Source organism: Astyanax mexicanus, chromosome 13 (assembly GCF_023375975.1).
Source record: "Astyanax mexicanus isolate ESR-SI-001 chromosome 13, AstMex3_surface, whole genome shotgun sequence".
Taxonomy (NCBI): Eukaryota; Metazoa; Chordata; class Actinopteri; order Characiformes; family Acestrorhamphidae; genus Astyanax; species Astyanax mexicanus.
The window spans coordinates 28,089,188-28,115,031 of record NC_064420.1 but is presented as its reverse complement, the minus strand read 5'-3'; the positions used below and the strand labels follow the sequence as shown (position 1 = coordinate 28,115,031).

Sequence of the window (25,844 nt, the reverse complement as noted above, 5' to 3'; positions counted from 1 at the left end):
TTCATGCTTCCCTCTGCTGACATCTCTAATGGAGATGCGAATTTCATTTTCCACGGGACTACACTGCCAAAAGTACCAATTGGTCTTATATAATATTCTAATTTTAATAGATGAATGATCTCAAGCCATCAAACCAAGCTGAACTGCTTGCACCAGGAGTGGTGAGGCATGAAGCTTTGCATTTTTTTTGTTATTTCAGCCATTTCTTTTTTTTTTTCTTTTTTTTTTTTGCAGATAAATGCTCTAAATGACAATATTTTTATTTGTTATTTGGGAGAAATGATGTCCGTAGTTTATAGAATAAGACAACAATGTTCATTTTACTCAAACATATATGAGATGCACTAGTCTGACTCTAAACTTCTTCAGTTGAGGACTTGCTTGAGGGTAGACTATATTCCTTCTTTAACCTATTTAGCCTACTTCTCGAAGGTTCTGGTCAGCTGGTGGCGCCGTTGCTTGTCGTTTTCTCTCTATCTCTCTCTCTCTCTTTCTCGCTCTCTCTTTCCCCCTCTCTTGCTCGTCTTCAGGTTGACTCGACCCTCAGAATGTAAATCCCGGCGCACACAACGTCTCCTTCTGTCTCTATGGCCAAGGCTCCAGCGGCGACAGCTCGGTGACACACGGGGAGGAGGAGGAGGCGGCGGAGGGGGCTGGGTCCGTTTCCTCAGCGGTGACCGACCGCAGCCTCGGTATTGGGGTACAATAACCGCTAACCTACCTTCGACATTCACTGGAGCCGGGGAGCGTTTATTTAGGCGGCGAGGAACCCAGAGGAGGGGGAAAGGAGGGGGCGTTTTTTTCTGGTGCCCCCTCACACCTAACTACACCTCGCTATAGCTTCTTGCCTCCTGGCTTGGTGAACCAACCCAACACATCCCCGGCTTTTCGTCTCTCTGCCCTCCCTCCACGCTGTGCTCCCTCTATCTCTCTCTCTTTTTTAGGAGCCTCGGGGAAATGAAATGCTTGTGACTATACACCAGTGACGAGCTACACCATGTCAGCCTCACTCAGCGTCCTCTCTCGCCTGTGGAGCACAGACTGAAGACCACTCGGACCGAGGAAGAGGAGGAGAGAAGACCGCGTTAGTTAGGTGAAGGGCTGTTTTCTCCTCTTTTTCTCTTCATTTCTCTTCAATACTTTGTTTTGAGGCACTCGAGGCTGGCGAATGTCAGAGAGTCTCTCGCTCATTCACTCATTCTTTCACACACCAAGCTGAAGTTCGCTTTTCGTTATTGTTATTATTTTATTATTTTAATTCTCCGGTCCACCTTAAATGGTGCGGCAGCTGCGCCGGAGCGCCGTTTTGGCACCTGCACGCTTTAATACAGCTGCCGCACCATATAAGGTGGAATCGAGAATTAGGCAAAAATTAGACGCCAACTTCAGCCTCGTATTTTTTCAACAAAAAAGAAAAGAAACAAGGACTTTATTCACAAGCATTGTGCTTAAAATTAGAGCTTATTAGGTTAGGTTTATTCTCCAAACTGGTTATTATTATATTTATATTATTTTTGCTATTATTATTAGATTTTTTTTGTTTGTTTTGTAATACCCAAGTAGTATCGAGCTTTGCTTTGTAATGTGTGTTTATGTGTAGACGTATAATACATAATTTAGATGGATGAATAAAAAAATTAGAAGAAGAATGTCGCGTTCTTAATGAAGGGCCCCGAGGTGCAGTGATTTGAGTCCAGTTTGTGTCAGTGTGGATGGAGGTGGTGGAGGTGGAGAGTCGCAGGGCTTTTTGTCCACCACAGCTTGGCATTGGCACCACTGCAGGGAAGTTCAGGTAGCCCTACTGCGCATTTGCTGCACAAACACACACACACAGACACACACACACATACAGACAGGTATGCTAGAGCTACATGCTTTTCTGTACAGCAGCTCTCCCACTCCAGTCGACCCCAATAAGCTTCTGTCCTTTCTGTCCAAGCCAGGCTTGGCAGTTCTGAGCCTGGAGGGTCAGATTCCTGCACAGGTTTTAAGAATTTTCCTTCTCAAGCTCACCTAGAACGATTCCCTTGAAGGAATAAGAATTTTCTCATGTTTGTCTGAGTACAAGTACGGTAAATCTCAGTATAAAATTAAGAGACCACTTCAGTTTCTGAATCACTTTCTCTGATCTTGCTATTTATAGGTGTATGTTTGAGTAAAATGAACATTGTTGTTTTTTTTCTATAAGCTACAGAAATTTCTCCCAAATTCCGTAAAAAAATGTTGTCATTTAGAGCATTTATTTGCAGAAAATGAGGCATGGCTGAAACAATAAAAAATAAAGATACAGAGCTTTCAGACCTTCAAATAATGCAAAAAAAAAAAAAAAAAAAAGTTCATATTCATTAAGTTTGAAGAGCTTGGTTTAATGGCTTGTCCATACATCTTCTTTTCAATTTTCAAAGTGGTCTCTTATTGTTTTCCAGAGCTGTATATCTCCAGATCAACATCAGTGTGTGAGAAAACCGTGAGGTCTCCTTCTGTTCTGATAATGGAATAAAATTATAGAATTAGTTTTTTTTTTTACGAGCTTAATTTCAGAAGCAGGAGAAAATGGCTTTAAATCTCTGTAAAACAGCATGTAATAGGCCATAAGCGTGTCTACAAGAAATAATAAGACTAAGAGACTAATGTCAACTTCAATATTTATGTCTATTGGGTCTTCTTTCCTGTTATTTGCTAGGTTTGGTAGTTCTGTTCAGATTTTTACTTTCTAGGTTTTGGGAATTTTCCTTCTCAAGCTTACCTTGAAGGATTCTCTTAAAGTAATAATGTATTTTACTCTGTTTATCTTATGACAAGAACAGTAAATCTCAGTATTCTTTCACTGTTTTCTGAAATCTGTGTTCAGATTAACATCAGTGTGTGTGAAAAGCATAAGTCTGCTATAATATTAGAAGAGTTTGGGAATTTTCCTTCTCAAGCTCACTTGTTTCCCTGAAGGAATTATGTATTTTCTCATCTTCGTCTGAGGACAAGTAAATCTCAGTATTTTTTCTCTGTTTTGTGAAATATTTTTCATCAGTTAACATCAGTGCGTGAGAAAAGCATAAGGTTTCCTTCTGTTCTGATACTCTGTTAAAATCTTAGAAAAGTAAAAGAGAGCTATATGAAAGAATTACAAAATTTTGCATCGTCCAGTATAAATCTTATTGAGCTGAGACTGAGGTGAGACCAGTCTGACTGAGAAAAATGATTCAGACACATGTGAGAGGTTTTAATCAAAGTGAGAAAATCAGAGGATTGTTTTTTTTTTGCATTTCAAGAGCAGGAGAAAATGGCTTAAATCCTTCTAAAACAGCACGTAATAGGCCATAACTGTGTCTCCAGGAAATAATAAGAAAAAGAGGAGATCTTACCTTGAGTATTTCTTTCCTCTGAGTCAGCTCTTCTGTTATTTGCTAGGTTTGGTAGTTCTGTTCAGATTTATACACAGGTTTGGGAATTTTCCTTCTCAGGCTCAACTTTATGTTTGTCTGAGGACAAGTAAATCTCAGTATTGTTTCACTGTTTTCTGAAATATTTCAGCATGAGGGAAAAGCATGGGGTGTCCTTCTATTTTAATAGGCTGCTAAAATAGAGTAGAGTAGAGGAGAGTAGAAGCTGTATTAAAAAATGACAAAATATTGCATTGTCCACTGTAAATCTTGTAGAGCTGAGACTGAGGTGAGATCAGTCTGACTGAAAAAAATAATTCAGACACATGTGAGAAGTTTTAACCAAAGTGAGAAAATCAGATGGTTGGTTTTTTTTTTATTTATTTACAAGCTTTTATTTAGAAGCAGGAGAAAGTTACAACCTTACACCCTTCTAAAACAGCATGAAATGTAATTACCGGTAACCATGTCTACAAAAAATATTTTAAGATCTTTATTTTCCTCTGTACTTTTATTTGCTAGGTTTGGTAGTTTTGTTCAGAGCTCAAGCTCACCAAGAAGAAATAATGTATTTTCTTTTGTTTGCCTGAGGACAAGTAAATCCAAGTAAACGAAATGAAAATAATTCAGACACTTGTGAGAGGTTTTAATCGAAGTGAGAAAATCAGATGGTTGTATTTTTATTTACAAACTTAATTTCAGGAGCAGGAGAAAATGGCTTAAATGTCTGTAAAACAGTATAGAATGGTCCTTAACCGTTTCTAAAAGAAATACGACTAAGATGAGATCTTACGACTAAGATGAGACATTTATTTTGAATACTTCTTTCCTCTGTGCTCTCCTGTAATTTGCTGGTTCTAGTTGTTCTGTTCAGTAGTGCAGGGAAATCAGCACGCTGTACTGGATTCCAGCCCCCCATTGCCCATCGCAGTTTAAACCAAACTGTCTGATTTGGGCTGCTGGTTGGTCACTGCTGGCTCTCTCCAATCTGGAGCCATAAGAACTTCTTTCCCCAGTACTCGATGCTTATGCTGATGCTGATGATGACTATCTCTTCATGATTCTGCCCAGATCATATTCTCCCCAGCTGGCCAAGAGGGGGCCGGACCACTTCCTCCAGAAATGCTGCTTGTAATATGCTGCTGAATTTTTAATGTTTACGGATGGTTTCTGATTTCACTTTTGAATTATTTATCTGAAGAATTCGTTACCTATGAGAAGCTCATATTGGAGTCAACAAAAAGTCAAGATCTGTGTCTCGGCTCGACCTTGGCCACGTTTCAGATGTAGTCAAGTGTCCAAACACTGGCAAGACTTGCATATTTGGCTATATATAAAAGAAACTCATACCGGTCTGTTGCAGAGTTGCTACAAATGTCAAAAGCCGTATAGGTAGATTTGGGTTGAATGTTGCAATCAATTTTTTTATGTCTTATTTAGGTCATGTAATTTTGTTTATTGCTTGACATTTATTTAAACTGAACAATAAGTAATTACCACAAACATACTCTTTTTAATATGAAAATATTATGATGTAAATATTGAGTCTAAAACTAGACATTTATGAGAGATACTTAAGATCTACTGTCATGGTGGCCAAACACACGACAGACACACAGTCATTGTCTGCCTGACATTACACCACTAAATCTTAAGGATTTCTATTCAAGCATTACTTTAAAAGCTTTCATGTATGATAAGGAACATTACTGAAAATCTCAATTGTAATTGTAATAGAAAATATAAAAAAATAATTAATAATGTAAATCTGCTAATCTCAAAATATAATGAATAAAATCATGAAATTGTCTCTTCCTTCCTTTAAAATCATAATTTTCCTGAATACAAATCAAACAGTTCATGTCCTTCAAACCTTTAGTTTTGTTATAGCTGTCTAGTTTTAACGTCTATATTCAAACATGCAGAATTTGGGTTGATTCCTGTTACTGATCTGGAATCGTTAAGTAGAGTAAAGAGTGAACAGGCTGCTTCTTCAAGTGTCCTGTAGGAGATTTTAAAGACCTCAAATTTTTAGATTGTAAATAAGTTATTTTACTGCAGAAAAAAGAGGTTTTGCATCACCTACACCTACGCCTGCATACGGGAGAAAGCATGTTAAGGGGTTAAGTAAAGGGCTAAACCAATAGGAATAGTCGGGGATAGGCAAGGTCAGTAATAAAAAGGCAGCATAGACACGCAAAACTAGCAGTGTGCAGGCAAGGAGGTCATACACAGGATATCCAAATAATGAGTAGAAGGGCAAGGCAAAAGGGTAGTCAGAAATACAATAACAAAAATACTAAAACAAGGGGCAATTTGTACTAGGAGGACCAGGTGAAGATGATTAGAAGGTCGGCAAGTTAGAACACAGAAGCGTTGTGTGATCAGGCATGTCCGGGAGGTTAGACGCCAGTGCATCCAGGGAAGTGGAGTCTTTAGTGAGTGAACTGAGAAGTGAGGACTGAAATCTATGGTCCTATAGAGAATAAAAATAACATGCATGTCCAGAAGAAATGTGCCAATATACCAGTTTAGCAATATTTTGGCTCCCAACCAAGCTAACCTGGATAACATGCTGTCTGTACAGATTATAATGAATTTAGTTACTGTGCATCATTCAGTTATACTAGTCTAGTTGGTCATTACATAGGAATAATATAAAATATGTGTTGTATGTAAATTCATCTTTTAAAGATAAGTTTATTGTCCTTAGGTTGCCAGTCATTCAACACCACAATCAATCTTCACTCATAAGCCATTTCCTTTTCATTTTCTGCTTTCTACAATCAAAATATTGATTATTTTTGAGTCATTGTACATTAAGAAAGTAGCTTCCTTTTTGCTGGAGTAAAATGAATCTGGCAATCCGCAGTGGGAAAAAAAACAGCAAGCAAACGTGTGCATGATTAAATCAGAGCAATGTTTCTGGTTTCCATAGCAACCCTGCTTGTAATAAAAAAATGTTTTCCAACTGTTTAATAGAGTTTCACAAACAGTATCAGTGTCCCTATCTTTAGTTTATATTTTGCCATTGGGCACAACCCAATGCCCCCTGTAGTTGATGTACGGTATATGATTGTGATATATATATATATATATATATATATATATATATATATATATATATATATATATATATATATATATATATAGCAGTGTTTAAGACTGGTGGAGGAGAACACGCCAAGATGCATGAAAACTGTGATTTAGAACCAGGGTTATTCCACCAAATATTGATTTCTGAACTCATCGACTACTAAAACTTAATGAATATGAACTTGTTTTCTTTGAATCATTTGAAGTCTGAAAGCTGTGCATTTTTTTCCAGCTTGTTTTTTTCCATTTTCTGCAAGTAAATGCTCTAAATAACAATATTTCCATTTGAAATTTGGTTCAATGTTCACACGTACCTATAAATAGCAAAATCAGAAAAAAATGATTTATAAACTGAAGTGGTCTCTTCATTTTTTCCAGACCTGTACATTATCAATTCTCGATTATGTTTTAAAATGTTATAGCTCTTACATAAAAACTGATTTTTTATTTTTATGAACTTTTATTTTTTTTTGGAAATGTGCCAAATGTGCAAAATAAACAGTCCCAATCAGAGCAATCAGACATGCAAACCAATGTTTTTTTTATTTATTTATTTATTTTTAGGTAGTAAAAACAATGTAAGTTTTTTTTTCTTTATCAGGGTTCTGTTTGGGCTTGTCTTATAAGTACAGGGTGAAATGTAAAACATATAGCAGATATATTTGCCATATAGAATCTTGATATATGATTTCTGTGGTCTCCTCTGTAGTCCTGCTTGTTCGTGGGGTGTCTGTTTTTGTTATCTATTTGAATATGCTAATATATTCATAGGCTATCCAAATAACAAAATTACGTGAAACCATTTCACTTCAATATGCAAGACGGGGAATGGCACACCAGCAGCAGAGCTGTTTTACACTGTCGGTTTCAGGCCGTGGGAGTGGAATCCTTGAGGAGACTTATTACTTGACTGGTGGTGTAGAATTGAAACCACTCGCAGTTTCTTTTTTTTTCTGTCCTAATGAGTGTCTTTGGCTTAAGGGAGCTTGTATAATGAAGGGAACGTGTCCACTTGTAATTACCATGTAGTGCTTAGCCTAGTTGCTTGATCGCTTAGTTCAGATGAACTTGTGACAAGCATAAAATCCTGACTGTGAGACTGTGAGGAGAGTTTTGACGTTCCTTATCTGTGTAATGCGCTGGGAGGCTAGAAGTACAGAACTACAGCTTGACTACATTCACGTTAAAATGTATTCTTACAGATTTTGTCTGTGTTCAGACAAAACAAAATGGCCCAAATCTGATCTTTTGTCATTTGTGTGGCAGTAGGGGTGTGCCATATTGTATCGTCTGTGATAATATGGCCAACATTTTTAAGTATTGTGAGTGATATTATATCGTGAAATAGTGCTGGGCAGTATACCGGTTCATTCGGTATACCACAGGGGGAACTAGAACCGGTATGCAATTCTCTCATACCGCCAAACCACTGCGGAGCACTGTGCGGAACAGCACCGTCAAAGCAACACGCAGCTCTGTGGAGTCAAATGCTGGTCTAGCTCTCTCCTGCCTGGAGAGAAATCAGAACACCTCCTGCTTCTGTTTCTACTGTATGAGTGTTTTTATCCCAGTGAAATAGAGCAGTAACTACAGCCCTTTTAAATATATTAATAGTGTAGCTCGAAGGATTATTTGAATGTATTTTTCGACTAGAGAAAGAAAGGAATTGTGGCTGATATAAATACTGAAATGCCTCTAATGGCTTCAGGAACTACATATAGTAAATTTATATTAAACCTGTGTTTTACTTGTGCAATAGAGCTTTTGATAAATACCTCTTTGAATACTTTAATATTGAGTATTTATTTTGAGTATTATTGAGTATTCTATTTATAAAAACAGCCTTAAAAAAGTTGGCCAAAATTAATTGCCGGTCGGTTCTAAAGTATATTTATCTGGTGACTTCAAATGGGAAACATCACTTAATACAAAAATTATAAAGAATGATAAGGTGCTGTAGAATGGCAAATACTATATCTTCTATTATTTTGTCATATTTGATTAATGAGAGTTCAGATGGATGTGACATTTCAAGGCCTGCCTGAGTGAAACAAGCCTGTAATACAGGTTTATTTTGAAACCCCCAATTTGTTACATAACAGTTTTGACTGTTTGGCCTTTTGCTACTTTTGTGTCCTGAGACTTATTCTTTAGTGTGATTATGCATCAGTAATACAGATGAGAAGGACTGGACAGTTAATGGAAAAATTAACAGAACCGCCCATCAGAACCTCTTAGACCTGTCATGATAATTACATTATCGACTTATAGTTCAATATTTGGACATGACATGATCAATATTGCCCATTATGTTTTCCTAGCAAGGAACAACTATTAATGTAAATGAGCTGTGATGTCAACATAAGTTTTATACGTTTTTCTTTATTTATGACTTAAAAAAAAAGTATTTATTCTTATATTTTTAGAATTTAGGGTGTACTTGCTTTATTGTTACGATTATATACAAATGTATATATATATATATATATATATATATATATATATATATATATATATATATATATATATATATATATATATATATATGTATACATAAATATACAGCTCAGGAAAAAATTAAGAGACAACTTCATTTACTGAATCAGTTTCTCTGATTTTGCTATTTACAGGTTTAAAATGAACATTGTTGTTTTATTTTATAAACTACAGACAACATTTCTCCCAAATTCCAAATAAAATATTGAATGGCCGACATAACAAAAAAGATGCAGACCTTTAAGACCCCAAATACTGCAAAGAAAACAAGTCCATATTTATAAATTTTTAATAGTTCAGAAATCAATATTTAATGGAATAACCCTGTTTTTTAATCTTAGTTTTCATGCATCTTGGCATGTTCTCCTACACCAGTCTTACACATTGCTTTTGGATAATTTTATGCCACTCCTGGTGCAAAAATTCAAGCAGTTCAGCTTGGTTTGATGGCTTGTGATCATCTTTATTCCTATTGATTATATTTAAGAGGTTTTCAATTTGGTAAAATAAAAAAAACTATTTTTTAAGTCTTCTCTTACTTTTTTGACAAGACCTGTATGTATGCCAGTAGCATAATATGGTCTGTAAATTAAATATATGAAGTATTGAGGTATAAAATAATAAAATAGTCATACTCTTAATCCCCGTTATTTTGTGACAATTTATTACAGTCTGCGAACATTTTATTGATGTAACTTTGCCTATGTCTGTCATTTATTCATTTTTATTTTATTAAGTAGTGTAATTATAATATATAAATGTACAATTATAATCAGAGCAGGGGGCCAACTCTGAGCCGGCTAAGCAACTCAGAGGCTTGTGCCGAAGGAAATGTTGTATCTGCCTTTCAGTTACATAATTAAATAATGAATCTATCATAGATAAAGGAGTACGTATGAGCAAAAAATGAGATGTACTATAACAGCATTGAGGGTCACCTGATATTAATGTAAATTGCAATAAATGAAGATTAATACATTTTAATTAAGTTTTTTTTTTTTGGCACTTGGCTTGGCTAATTTTCCCCAGGCTAAGTAGTTAAGGCTAAGTTTTGCATGTGTGTTCACTGTGGACCTCTACCTCACTTTCCCTCGCTCTGCCTCCAGCCTTGTTATGTCACATAAGCACAGTTTGCAGTGTAAAGAACTCCCTCTGTGTTTATGATATAAACTCATATCATAATAACGCTAAAAATATGATAGTGATACCTGGACTGCATGTGCATAACATATAAACACCAGACTCCAATTGAAATCTGAAATTCTACAGCTTTTGAAGGACCTCAAAAAGGTTGGGAAAGTGGGTCAAGACTCGCATTGTCAGGATTAATAAATACATAGATTAATTCACCAAACCAGTAAAAAAAACAGCCTGTTTCATTCCAAGGCCACATCAAATGGCTGTAAATAAACTGTATGTCGGCATGTTTTTGCTTTGAGCATCTATGAAGACGTTAAATAAGCAAATACAATTAGAAATGAATGCATTAAATGCCACCTTTAAAGTTTTAGCTGCTATTTTCTATACATTTATGCTGATTTTTCTTGCAGACTCAGGTTTGTAGGTTTGAGCTTGATTAGATTCACAAAAGGAAAGCTGGTGTGCTTCAGAAGCTGTGCTTTTTTTATCCATGCCACACATCAGTCCTGATATCCTGTCTGCGTTCTGAAGTAATGTCAGGCAGAACATTTTTACTGTTAACTAAACATAAATATGAATATGAAGCAAGCTGCTGCTTTCTATGCAGAGATTGTGGTCTCCTGAAAGAAGTGAAAAATGTATTAGTGAAAAAAGTCTACCTTAACAACAGTAGACTACACTATAGTCCACTATATGTTGTAGAAATTCTAGTAATCTGAAAAAGAACCAATGTATGAACACTAAAAGTGATATTTTATACATAAATAGACACAGAGACACGTTTAAGAAGTAAAAAAAAATTATTAAAGTCCACCTTAACAACAGTAGACTACACTATAGTCCACTATATTTTGTAGAAACTCTAGTAATCTAAAAAAGAACCAATGTATGAACACTAAATGATATTTCATACATAAATATGACTATTTGACTATATATGACTATTTATCATATTTATGAGACTACCATATTTCTTGCACTTAAAATCCTTTAATCCTTTAACAGTGTGCCTTATAATCTGTTGCACTTTTTGAATGAATTCTTTATTAATTCTTTCAGTCAGGTTGTAAGGTACAGTAAAGCCACTCCGCTGAAGTACAGCTTTATAAAGAGTTTTAGTAAAGTTTCTCCAGCACACAGGCTGCAGCAGTGTTAGCATTAGCTGCTAACCACAGCGCTAGCTTTTTTGCTGTTCAAAGGTGAGTATATTAGACTGTAGTTTGCGTGTTTAACGTGTTAAAACAAGTTATATGGCACGAACCACTAGCTGATAGCACCCTGGCTTACTGGAACACTTAAGGTTTCTCTGTGTAGCTCTGTCGGGTGGCATTAACTAGCGCTAATTGCTGCTAACCGTTGCTGGTGCTGCTGCTAACCGTGGCTAATGCTGCTGCTAATCAGACTAAAATACTGAAACTCTAAGCTTACTGTAAATAAACAGAAGCACTTTACTCACTCAAATAGGAGAGAAATCTGTGTAGATTAACATCCAGCGCTAATTTGAATTTGAAATAAACACTTTTTTTGTGCACTATATAAAGATTTAGCGTCATTATAAAAACCCCATGAATTTAACTTATCGAGGAGGAGACATTAATTCCAGTAAGCTGGCGTGTCAACTTTGTTTAAAAATGCAGGTTTTATTTTATTAGATAATTTTATTTGTATAAGATACTGTATAGTTCTGTCTTAATAATAAAATTGTATTGACTTATTTTACAATATACAGACATGAACAGACCCTAAAATCACTAAAATCAGTTATTTTTGTGACAAAAATGTGACATACATGCATCCACCCATTATGGCTCAAATTGGCATTTGATTAAAACAGAGATGACCTAGAATTTCAAATTTCTTGTCTTATTGTCCCAAATGTATTACATTTCCTTGATATTTTACCATATTTTAAACTTTGCTTAAACTTAACTATCAGAAATATAAAGTTAAATATTTTAATAATATTAAATGCTGAATATACAGCAAGTGTCTTCAGTCCCTTGAAAATGAAACAAATGAAAGGTTGTGTTGTCACTGATGTCGAAGCTTACTTTCTTAAAAGGGAGGGTTATCCCAAGATTAAAGGATAGACAGGGAATGCATGGACACGGTTAAATAGCATAATAAATATTTCTATAATAATTTAAATGCATAAAATATTCTTAATTAATTTATTTCTTTAAAACATTTGTGTTATTTGCCACTTGCTAACTTTGTACATGGCAAAAATCCACTTCCACATTAATGAAAACTGAATAAAATGGACAAAAAGTACTTAAAGTAATAATGAGTGCATTCAAGATGTATTGTTAAACAGTGTTTGCACTTATGCTGTGAACACGAAAGGTATATTGCTATATTTTGACCTATTGATCTGTTTTTTTTTTTTGTGGCTTGGCCTTATATAGATATAGTCTTGATAATCAAAAAACATGAAGTGACTAGAAGAATGAAAAGTAACAAAAGTGAGCAATCAGTAAAATAATCATATACAGCACAGAGCCTCACAAGCCCAGTTCCCTGTGTGTTTGGTTAGCAAAGCTAGCTTGGGTTGGGCAGTCCAGGAGCCAGATGGGTTTGTTGGTGAAAGGATGCTAAATGGGCCTGGAGTGAAGTGTATTGTTGCTCCTGAATCAAGGCCACATGTCAGCTCTGCTGACAGAATGAAAAATGTCATCAAGAAGTAGTGACGTTTTAGAAAATCCTGATTTGACGGACACATTCCATCTGGTTGGCTCACCTTTTTGTGTGTTTTTAGGTAAAATATAAAAAGAGAGGACTTGTTGGAATGCCAGTGTGCGGATTGTATTGTTGCTCCACTCTTTGTCATGTTGAATTTGCAAGCCATTATAGTGCAGCGTTTCTGCTTTTGTGCAGTCAGCAGCAGACAATACACACTGATGCTGTTGGAAATCAAATTTTCTGGCCACATGTGGCTTCTCTCACTATTTTTTATTTGCTGCATGCATTTTTCATTTTGCACAATTTTAGCAGTTGTGTGAATAATGTACTGATGGTCGGTGTGATATTTTTAGAGGCCTATAAATTCTGTCATGTAAAGAACATGGACATGATTGAGATATAAAACATATTGTAGGTATGAAGTTGAAAACGCACATGAATCATGGAATAATCACTCATTTTTTACCAGAACAGTGTCAAATACAGTTTATTACAGTCTCTGTTACTTTGTAATTATTACCTCAGTCTTGAACAGAGCTGCAGTAAAAACATACAGACACACAGCTCTGGAAAAAAAATAGACAACTTAATTTCTTTGATTTTACCAAATTGAAAACCCCTGGAATATAATCAAGAGGAAGCTGGATGATCACAAGCCACAAAACCAAGCTGAACTGCTTGAATTTTTTGCACCAAGAGTGGCGTGAAGTTATCCAAAAGCAGTGTGTAAGACTGGTTGTCACGTCTGGTGCTGTTAGCTCCTCTGTCCCTTCCACACCCAGCTCTAACGGAGGTTCTCAGGTCAACAACTACATTACCCAGAATGCACCACCCGCTGACATCACACACTCACCTGATCACGTGACACCTCACCTGCTTCCTCCAGGAAGTCCCGAATACTGATTACTGGCACTATAAAAGAGCACTCCACACAAACACCCACGCCGCGTATTGTAGGTTCTCCTCTTTACAAAGCGTTCTATATCTCTTGTCTCAGTTTATCTTGTGTATGACCTTGCCTTTGTTTTCTCGACGCCGATTATTGCCTTTGCCTCTGATTTTGGATTGCTTGTGTATTACCTGGACTGTGTTTTCACTACTGCCTCTTGGATTACCTCTGACATTGGACCTCTCGTGTATGAACTCTGGACTGTCTCTCGTTTATGGTATGGTTTTGTCTTCATTGCTCTGGTTATTGGTGATTACCCATTTTTCTGTATTGACTACGTCTTACATCTGTTTATTTTATAATAAACACGTTTTTATCAGTATCTGCATGTGTCTGCATTCTGTGCTCACCATGACACTGGTGGAGGAGAACATGCCAAGATGTGATTAAAAGCCAGGGTATTCTACCAAAGATTGATTTCTAAACTCTAAAATGTTGTCTGTAGTTTATAGAATAAAACAACAATGTTCATTTTATTCAAACATATACCTATAAATAGCAAAATCAGAGAAACTGATTCAGAAACTGAAGTGGAATCTTATTTTTTTTCCCCAGAGCTGTACATGCACATCAAGCAAACAGACAAAATAAAAGTCAATAATACAAACAAACATACCGCTGTCAAAATAAAAGTCACTATTACTTTGCAGCTACACTGGAAAAGGCACTGAGAAAGATACTATAGAAAGATACTTATCCACCGACCAACCCAACACCAATTATATCAGCTTCTTTTTTTTTTATTTTCATTTTAATTGTCCCTGTAGAAGTGCAAAAGATGCAACATATAAAATAATAATAAAAAAACACAAAAACAGCAATCATAAACCTCTTAAAATATGAGCAAAGTTTTGCTAGAAACTAAAAGGTCAGAGAATAGAAGCTGGTGACCTCGGACTTCTGAATCTACGATTGATCTGAAGATTTTTTTTCAGCCTAGCAGGTTAGAATGTTGCTTTACTGCATCATAAGGTATAAGAAGCTCAATGCATTGCATATTGTTATAGAAAAGGACTGCCCATAGAAAAGAAAAAATAAACAGTAGATCTCCTTAATATCCTTGTAGTTTCTCCTAGACAACAGTGAGATCAGATGAAAAGACAAAGCTTAAATGTTTCTCCTGAGATAAAGAGCTCACATGTCTCCTCTTGAGTTGTAGAATAGATCTCACTGAAGTCTTGCATTGTGTTATTATTGTGGCAAATCTGAGCACAATTATTTAATAAAGACAAAAATCTCAGTATAGACTCAACTATTTCTCATTTAAAGAGAAGGAACCTTTTTAGTTTTTTTCTGTTCATGAAGTAAAAGATTTAAGAGTAGAAGTTAAATCTGATTGGACAGTTGATTTGAAATAAATGTTTCTTTAAGGTTACAAATTGTTGGTTCTTAACCAGATGGGTGATTTGCTAGCTTTACGGCAGTGGTGGCTCAGTGTTTAGAGCACTGGGCCATTGGTAATAAGGTTGTGAGTTTAATACCTGGGTTTGGCAGGTTGCCAAATAGATCTCCCCAACTCTCACATGTGTCTAAAACCACATTCTTTTTGTTTTGACTTCTTTAACCTCAGAAGTATTTCATGTCTCGTTTGCTGCAAGTGTGAATGAAGTGATACAAGTGATTTGTCTACCTTTTTTTGTTTTTTGCTGATTGCAACTAAAAACCCATGAGCCGATCCAAAACTGTGAGATTTGTGATCCTTTACACCACAATTAAGCACTGTAAACACTGAGGCACACTGCCAGAAAATGAGAGCAACCCTCATCAGACTTACTTGCCCTGGGTTTTTGGCAACAACACATGAATGCAGTTCTACAATTCTTAAAATAACTTCAGTTATTTTCGCAGTGGTTCAATAAATACAGTGCTGTTTTTGACACTGTGCACTTTTCCTATTTAAAGGAGAAATCTGGTGTGAAATGAAACATGATAATGATAGTATGAACTTTTGTTGAACATTCCACCTCCGTTCACCCCCAGCATTCCAAAATACAGCGATTTTAGCCAATGTTTCCAACAGGCTTCCTATGCTAGTGATAGGGGCATAGTGTTGCCCATGCAAAAAAATAGCTATTTTTACACCATTAACAAGCTCAAAGTATCTCTACACTTCATTTGTAGAATTCTAAGGGTCCTGACATTTAAATGCACAGATAGTATACAAAAATACTGTATATATACACACAGTAGCTTGAGGCAGTTTTACAGTAACTCAATGCCCCTATCACTAGCATTGTAATTCTGTTTGGGAGCAACAGCTAAAAGTGCTGTATTTTAGAATGCAGGGGGTGAATGTAGGTCATCATTTAACTACATCCTAAGTCTGTTTTGCACCAGATTTTTCCTTTACCTGTAGCATAAATGCATAAATAGAAAAACTGAAGAAAAGAAAAAAATAATAATTTAATAAACAAGAAAGAATCTACCGTATTTTACACACTATAAGTTGCATCATATTATAAGGTGCATTATCCATGAACTTCTATTTTCTGGTCTAATTTCATACATAAGATGCACTAGATTATAAGGTGCATTTTAAGCGACAATAGTAAGGAACAAGGGTGTCGCACAGTAATCTACACAGATTTCTCTCCTAAAAACTCTCCTTTTATTTGGGTCATTTTTTTACAGTAAGCTTAGATTTCCAATGTTTTCAACAGTGCGGTTAGCAGCAGCGCTAGCTGTGGGTAGCAGAGCTTAGCTTTAGTAAATGATGCCTGACAGCGCTACATTAAGGAACCCTGAGTGTTCCGGTAAACCAGGGTGCTATCAGCTAGCAGTTGGTCCCACGTAGCTTGTTTTAACACGATAAAACACACAGGCTACAGTCGTATATACTCACCTCTAAACTGCGCTAGAGCTAGCGCTGCAGTTAGCAGCTAATGCTAATACTGCTCCAGCCTTGGTGCTGGAGAAACTTTACTGAAACTCCTTCATAACGCTGTACCTTAGTGGAGTGGATTTACTGCTTCTTATAATCTGACTGGTAGAATTCATACACAAGGCGCACCAGATTATAAAACAGGAAAATTTTAAGTGCGAAAAATTCTGTAGACCCTACATATAGGGCCCATACATCAGTGTAAAAAATAGTAGTTTGCATTCAGAATATGCTCATTTAGACCAGATGCTTTTCACACCTTCGGCAGCTGAAAGGCTGCTGCTTGTCGATGCTGGACCTGTCAGGAACGCTTGCGAATAAGCCGTCTTCCACCTGTTTGGGCTTAAACCAATGTGCCACTATTGGATCCAATTGTCATCTGTTTTGATGTAAAATGCCCGCGGGCGCGGAGCGAGGAAGAGAGCAAAGGGGTGATTAGCGCGGATCTCTCGGCTTTGTGTATTCTTCCCCCGCTGCTGCCTCTTTCATTTGCTATTTCGGTGGTGTACTCCAGCATCCACAGAGGCCGCTCTTTGGTATGAGAGAGAGAGAGGGAGGGAGAGAGAGGCTGATGGGCTGTTATTAATGGCTTTATGTCATAGTAGGGCTGAAACACTCACTCATCACTACCTGGGATTTATTCTGTTACGCCCGCCGTAACAATTATTCATAGTCGCACAGCGGTCATCGGCATATAGCTCTTTGAGCGAGCCTCTCTTTTATAGATGAGGTCAGCTTTGTCGAGGCTCTCTGCTGAATGTATGTGGCAATTGTCTACTTGGCTCTGGCAGTTGACACAGGTTGATATGTTATGAAATGGCCCTTGAACACCATTTGTTGCTGCGTTAAATGGACGTAATAGATATTTATGGCGTTTTTTTTCCCCCGAGCTTCGTTTCATGCGTCATCCGCCCAGCGTAATAACGAAATAAATGAATACAAACATAACATCTGTCCTCACCAAATTGCACTTGACAATTTTGTAATTGAGAAAATCACTCAGTCTGACCACCACACAAAGATGTGCCTCTATATAAGCAGCAGTGAGCCCCCCCTCAAACACATGTCGGCCGGATCTAGCTTCTGAATTATACAGAATGAAACCGTGTTAGATCAATAATGCTGCATAATGAACGTATTAGTTAGGAATATTTGACCGAGGATCTAGACGATGACTGGGTTCATTCCTCATTCATAGGCTGTAATTCAGCAGAACCAGGACCCGTAATTGTTCGGCCGGTAGCGGTCCAGGAGAATTTTAAAAGGGGACCTTGTAATTTAAGGTCAAGGCAATATTTCAGAGCTATGCTTTATGACAACTTGACTTCTTTGTCCTAGCGGGGCTACGTTATGCAAGATCCTATTATGCACAAGTACAAAGTCATTATATTGTTTATTTAAGTTGATTTTAAAGTCTTATCTCCTTAATATCAAGCTCTTTGCTTATAGTCAGTATTTTTCCCACTATAAGTTGCACTTAAAATCCTTTAATTCTACCAGTCATGTATTAAGGAGCAGTAAAGCCACACAGGAGTATACAGGAGTTTCAGTTTAGCTCTCCAGCACCTAGATTGGAGCAGTATTAGCATAAGACGCTAACAGCATTAGCTCTTTTGCCGTTTAGAGATGAGTATTTCCTCCTGTAGCCTGCTGCTAACCCCGGCTAGCACTGCTGTAGCAGCATTAGCATTAGCAGCTAACCACGCTAAGCACTAGCTCTTTCGCGTTTCAGAGGTGAATATTATTGGCCAGAAGTCTGCTGCTAACCCCACCTAGCACCTCTAGCAACCTCTAGCTAACATCACAAGTATCATATCCCATGACCTTTGACATGCCCTATGAAAGCAAAAAAAAAAAAAAGACACTCTGTCCTTTAGAATGTGTCTGGGGCCTCCTGCATAGATTTGATTCACTCCATTTAATTTAAACCCCAGACATGTAAACTTTTAAATCAGCTGGTATTTTATTTATTATCATGTGATCTGTGTGTTGTTTGGATGCATTGAGAAACTTACATGAAGGGTCACTGGGTGGATTGGTTCACCAATCAAGTACAAATTCAAATCAGTGATTCAAAACATTGTTTACAAGCCCATGTGTTGATATCACGCTCTGACCCCAGGTTAACATTGTCACAGGGAAACTCAGAGACAACACAGAGCTCGCCTCAGACACTGGATTATACTTCAGAATGCATGTTTGTGACTGAAAACTGATAACAGCAGCGCTAGCGGGGCGTAAATGCCGCCCGATTGGGCTTTACTACTAATGCAAATTCTGCTGCACCCAGCCTTAGTGCTGAAAATCTTCTGCATGTCAGGGTGCGTGAAGGAGGGACGAGGAGAGCGGATGCAAATGCGAGTGTATTTATTATACAGATAACAAAAGACAAAAATAAACAAATAAACGGAAACTAAACTGAAAACAAGAAACATGAGACACGGAGACGCAACCACAACAGGCTAACAAAGCACAAGAACCGACACGAGGGAAAGGGAGCACGGACTATAAATAGTGTAACACACACGGGAAACAGAGAACACCTGGGGCTAAGGGGCGGAGTTACAAATGATACACAGGTGAGGGCAAGAAACACTGAGGAGCACGGATCACGTGGGAGACACACTCACAGGCACAAGCAGAGACAGGCACAGAAAAAGGTAAATAAACACAGAAACACGAGAACAGGGACCACGTGACACTGCACTGTTTAAAACTGTACTTCAGTGGAGTGGCTTTACTGCTCCTTACAACCTGCCTGGTTGAATTCATACATAAGGAACACTGTATATTAGGGCAACACACCGTAGATTTCTGGGAAAAATAAATGATTTTAAGATCACCTTACAGATCCTCACCAGAGAGTGATGACGCTACAATTTTTAGAAACAACAGTTTTTTTTCTAAATTTTATAGCCATACATATGGATTATGTAAGGACGAGCCAAGCAGTAGGATGCAAATGCAGGGGTTTTATTAATACAAAATCGTGAGGCAAAAATCAACGTCGAAAAAACAGGCAAAGATCGGAAACCAATAAACAATAGATAATGATAACGCTTGATAAGACACAGTAGTGGCAATATCTCGCAGCATTTGAGTGTTCAAGTCCCAATATATATAGTCCAGGTGAACGAGGAAATTACCACAGGTGAGAGGGGTGGAGTCTTCCTCAGAATTCTGGGGAGGCCGATCTTAAAGGCATAATCCGTAGTGCAGGTGTGACAGAACCCCCTCCCTGACGCGCTACTCCCGGAGCGCCAGATGCCCGGCCGGCCGGACGGCCCCGAGGTCTGGGAGCAGGACGGTCTGGGCGACGGCGGTGAAAGTCTGACATGAGAGAAGGGTCCAGGATGTCAGCCGCCGGAACCCAGCACCTTTCCTCCGGGCCGTACCCCTCCCAGTCCACGAGATACTGGATGCGACCCCCTCTGCGGCGAGAGTCCAAGATGGCATTGACGCGGTAAGCAGGACTACCATCTACATCCAGAGGGGGCGGAGGTGAGGAGTGAGGGGAGGCATCATCCAATGGACCAGGGGTCACCGGCCTGAGTAGAGAGACATGGAAACTGGGTGAAACACGGTAATGACTGGGTAAAAGTAATCTATAGGTCACCTGATTAATCCTTCGCAGTATCTTGAAAGGTCCAATGTAACGCGGACTCAACTTTTTACAGGGCAAGCGTAATCTGAGATCCCTGGTAGACAGCCAGACCCGATCACCGGGTTGAAATACTGGAGTATTACCTCTGTGTCTGTCCGCTTGTACTTTGTGTCTCCTTACTGCTGCACTGAGACATGCGTGTGTCTGTTCCCATGTCCTTTCGCTGCGGATGAACCAATCATTAACAGCAGGTGCTCCGGTGACCTCAGCATTCCAGGGATACAGCGGTGGCTGGAAGCCTAAAAAACATTGAAAGGGGGTCAAACCAGTGGAGGAACTGCGCAGCGAATTCTGGGCGTATTCAGCCCAGGGGAGGAAGCGGGCCCATTCCCCTTGCTGGTCATGACAGTAGTGTCTCAGCAACCGTCCTATTTCTTGGTTCAGCCTTTCAACCTGTCCATTGGACTCCGGGTGGTGACCCGAAGTGAGACTAATAGTAACTCCCATCTTATCCATGAAAGCCTTCCACACCAGTGAAGTGAACTGAGGCCCCCGATCAGATACGATATCTTCGGGTATGCCAAAATTCCTGAATACATGATTAAACAAGGCTTCAGCCGTCTGGAAAGCAGTGGGTATCTTGGGGAAAGGAATCAACTTGCATGCTTTAGAAAATCTGTCTATAATCACAAGGATGGTCGTAAAGGTTTGAGAAACAGGCAGATCAGTGAGAAAATCCATGGATAGGTGAGACCAGGGCCTTTGGGGAATAGGAAGAGGTTCGAGTTTACCTGCAGGTAGTGACCTAGGTGACTTGGTCCTAGCACAGAGCGAGCAGGACTGGATGTAAGTATGGATGTCAGGTTCCATGTGCGGCCACCAATAGCGTTCAGACAGAAGGTGGTGGGTACGGGCTGTACCAGGATGGCCCGTAGCTAGAGAGGTATGGGCCCATCTAATCAGCCGGTCTCTGCAGGACAGGGGAACAAAGATACGGTCAACTGGACAATTATCAGGAGGGGTGTCTGCCAGAGAAGCTTGCCTTATATCACTTTCGATATCCCATCGGATGGGTGCCAGGATGCAAGATGGATTGAGGATCGTTTGAGGTTCCTGTGGAGGATTCCCCTTTTCATGCAATCTGGACAGGGCATCTGCTTTCCCGTTCTTGGAACCAGGTCTGTAGGTGATAGAGAAATGGAAACGAGAAAAAAATAGAGCCCACCTGGCTTGTCTAGAGTTCAGTCTTTTTGCTGAGCGCAAGTATTCCAGATTGCGATGGTCGGTGAGGACAATGAACGGATGGCTTGCCCCCTCCAACCAATGTCTCCATTCCTCCAGAGCCAGCTTGACAGCCAGCAGCTCACGGTTGCCCACGTCATAATTAACTTCTGTTGGAGACAACTTTTTAGAATAAAAAGCACAAGGATACAATTTAGTAGGATTACCTTGGCGCTGAGACAGGACGGCTCCAACTCCAGAGTCCGATGCATCCACTTCCACAACGAAAGGAAGTGTCGGGTCAGGATGTTTCAGCATTGGGGCTGATGTAAACAGTGATTTTAGCTCGGTGAATGCTTTCTCTGCACTGGGACTCCAGTTCAATTGCTTACCTCCCCCTTTTAACATGGACGTTAGTGGAGATGCTACAGAGCTGAAATTACGGATAAATCTCCTGTAGAAATTGGCAAACCCCAGGAAGCGCTGTAGTTCTTTCCTGCTCACAGGCTTTTTCCACCTCAGGACTGCCTCTACCTTCTTTTCATCCATGTGGACTCCTTCCCGACTAATCAGGTAACCTAAGAAGGATATGTGAGTCTGATGGAATTGGCATTTCTCCGCCTTTACAAACAGCTTGTGTTGCAGGAGCCTGCTAAGGACCTTCCTCACCTGCAGAATGTGCTCAGGAAGAGAGACAGAGTATATCAAAATATCATCAAGAAAAACAACTACAAATTTACCCAGCATATCCCGCAACACTTCGTTGATGAAGGATTGGAAGACAGAAGGAGCATTGACCAGTCCATAGCTCATGACCAAGTATTCGTAGTGGCCAGTATGTGTGGAGAATGCTGTTTTCCATTCATCCCCCTCCCTTATCCTGATCAGGTTGTACGCGCTGCGGAGATCCAACTTGGTGAAAAACTGCGCGTTCGAGAGCGGAAGGCACCAATGGGAGAGGGTAACGAAATTTTTTGGTTATTTCGTTGAGGCCCCGGTAATCTACACACGGTCTCAGCCCACCGTCCTTCTTCTCAATGAAAAAAACCCCAGCAGAGGCAGGTGAGGTTGATGGCCTAATGAACCCTTGTTTCAGAGCTTCTTGGATGTAATCTTCCATAATTTGGGTTTCTCTTACTGACAGCGGGTAAACACGTGCCCGTGGAGGAACTTTACCATCCTCCAACTCAATAGCACAGTCCCAGGATCGGTGCGGGGGCAATTCGGTGGCTTTTTTTTTACTAAATACCTGCATGAGGTCAGAATAAGCCTCAGGGATTTCAGTGAGTACAGTTTCTGAGGGACTTTCTATGGATGTGGATGCCAGGGATAAGCTAATGCATTGTTGCCTACATTTACTGGACCACTGGACAATGTCTCTGTCTGACCAAGAAATGCTAGGGTTGTGTTTAATGAGCCAGGGTAGTCCTAACACAATGGGATGAGAGGAGACACTGATAACATGAAATTGAATGATCTCACTGTGTACTGATCCAGTCGTGAGTTTTAGTGGCTCAGAGATGTGAGTGATAGTGCCTTCTCCAATGGGTTGCTCATTTATAGCGTGGATGGTTCGTGGATAGTTCAGTTTTTGGACAGGGATTTTCAGGTTGTTTACTACTGCTTGCTCAATGAAGTTTCCCGCTGCTCCGGAGTCCACGAGCGCTGAAAAAGAAAAAACCTGGTTAAGGCAGTGAATAGTAACTGGCAAAGTGAGCATTTTAGCTGAGATATGAGGATCTGGCATACTCACCGCACCAGCACACGAATCGGAACTCGTGCGCTGGGTGACGTAGCCAGGCCTTGAACGTGGTCGAATGGGGCATTTATTTCTCATGTGGCCCTTCTTCCCACAATAGAGACATAAACCCTCATCAAAGCGACGCTGCCGCTCCGTCTGGCTGAGCTGTGTGTGTCCGAGCTGCATAGGCTCCGCCTCTGTAACCGGAGCTGACTGAGGGGGTAGGTAGGCTGACGCGCTATGTGACGTACGACGTCGGGCTCGAAGCAACAGATCCAGTCTAGTCGCCATCTTGATGAGGTCGTCCAAGGAGAGGGAATCATCTCGGCAAGCTAACTCTGTTTGGATATCCTCGGACAGTCCTTTTCTAAAAGCTGAGATGAGGGAGGACTCATTCCACCCGCTCTCCGCCGCGAGAGTACGGAAGGTAAGAGCGAAATCAGCTACTGTATTACGACCTTGTTTAAGAGTCAGCAGCTGTTCACCAGCCTCCCGCCCCCCTTTAGGGTTCCCAAACACAGTGCGAAAAGTATCCAAAAAGTGGTTATAATTAGCTCCTAACGCAGAGTTTTGGGACCAGAGCGCTGTAGCCCATTTTAAAGCTCTCCCCGCGAGCAGCGAGGTAATAAACATGACCTTAGCATGGTCATTGGGTCCCGGCGGAGGTTGCTGAGCAAAATAGATGTTGCACTGCAGTAAGAAGCCTTCACATACCTCAGGATCTCCATGGAATTTCTCAGGTAGAGCAACTTTGAGTGGTTGTAGTGCCAGCGGTGCGGTTACTGGTGCAGGAGGAGGCTGTGCTGGTGGGGTAGCTACCTGCTGAACGGGGTTAGCAAGTTGGCCGCTAAACAAATTCTCCAAACGCTGTGTGAGAGCTTCAAACGCCATACCCAGCTGGTTGACTTGTTGTTGTACTGCATTTAACTGGTCGGTCGTGACTTCTGAAGGGTCAGGTTGTCCTGCTGCATCCATGGTGGCGAGATATTCTGTAAGGACGAGCCAAGCAGTAGGATGCAAATGCAGGGGTTTTATTAATACAAAATCGTGAGGCAAAAATCAACGTCGAAAAAACAGGCAAAGATCGGAAACCAATAAACAATAGATAATGATAACGCTTGATAAGACACAGTAGTGGCAATATCTCGCAGCATTTGAGTGTTCAAGTCCCAATATATATAGTCCAGGTGAACGAGGAAATTACCACAGGTGAGAGGGGTGGAGTCTTCCTCAGAATTCTGGGGAGGCCGATCTTAAAGGCATAATCCGTAGTGCAGGTGTGACAGATTACGCTGATCTGTTGAGACATTCTTGAGTTATTAAGCTGAACTGAGGAGATGTGCTATTTTTGTGTCAAACATGGCACTTGGTGCCAGTTGGGTTAAAGTTCCAAATAAAGGTTTCTAAATAAGTGGGTATTGTGCCCATTGTTTTTAATGATGAAGTGTTGAGATATCTTTTTTACAGTATCTGTATACCATGCAATACTAGTCTGTATTAGGGATGGACCTGAGTAAATTTGTTTTTAAGCTATTTTTTTCATTTTGGGAAGTAAAGATGACCTCAAAAACACACTTTGTTTGCACATTGTCATAGTTTAATTCATACTTTTTCCTTGCACTGTTAAAATGTTCAAATATATTCCATCTCAGCTCTGCCGCACTCATTCACAATGTCCTGCTTCAGTTCAGGTTGGCGGCAGTATGACAAAGGCACAATGCCGAAGAGCTCTGCTGTTTGGGAACATTTCAAATTAAACCCTGATGAGACGAAAGCAGCGTGCCAAATATGTGATCTGCACCCCGTATACCACAGTGGCCAGCAGCGAGAAGAGGAGAGGAGAGGAGAGGAAGAGGAGAGGAAGAGGAGACCGCTGTGCCACCACAGAAAAAAAACAGGAAGCAGCAGGAATTTCAGTGCTGATGCAGTCTAGAGTTCGATGATGAAGTGGAAGACAACACCATAGATAGTGAGAAGAGAGAGACGGAGCAGTATTTGACTGACACCACTAATGCAAACAATGCCCTAAACTGGCATTCGCTGCCAAATCGTAAACCAGCCCAGAAGCTTTCGATTACTAGAAAAATGTAGACCACCTCATCTTCTTGTCACACAGAATAAGAAGAGTGTAGGTTTTCTTACAATCAAATTACGCTTGACTGCCTTTGATTTGTGTTTTTGTGAAAGGTTGAGGTGTTCAAATATGTGATGTGCTACTATTAAAACAAACTATTCTGTACTGTAACTATTATAAATAATCGTGCTATAGTCCTGTGTTTCATGTTTCCTTTGTCGGCTCTTGTACTTAGTTATGATAGTTCAGGTTGTGTATGTTTCCTATGTGTACCCAGAGTTCCAATTTTGGTTTATTGTTTGTTTATTAGTTTTCTTTGTTATTAATTTTACTTCTTATTTTAGTATATATTTTGAAGGATTCATATTATATAGTGACTTTAAAATGTACATTCACTGCATGTAGTCTTTTAAGAAAAGTAACTGATATCCTCCAATATATACTTTCGCTGACCAAAGAAAAAGAAGTATCTTCCTTTTTGTCAATTCTAGATTATTATATAGTTCTATTACACAAACTGTCCCTCATGCTGTGTCAGAATTTCTTGATGAATGGACCAATAGAAATTCTATTAATACTTCAG

At 39.4% G+C, this 25,844-nt stretch overlaps 1 protein-coding gene across 1 annotated transcript in view; it reads left to right on the top strand.

Annotated features, from left to right (window-relative positions):
- The first annotated feature begins 394 nt into the window (after window positions 1-394).
- cntn3a.2 (contactin 3a, tandem duplicate 2) overlaps window positions 395-25,844 on the top strand; it is a 167,982-nt gene continuing 142,532 nt past the window's right edge. The window contains exon 1 of the mRNA XM_022677584.2: window positions 395-1,093. The gene's annotated coding sequence lies outside the window, so the exon portion shown is untranslated. The remainder of the gene's footprint in view (window positions 1,094-25,844) is intronic.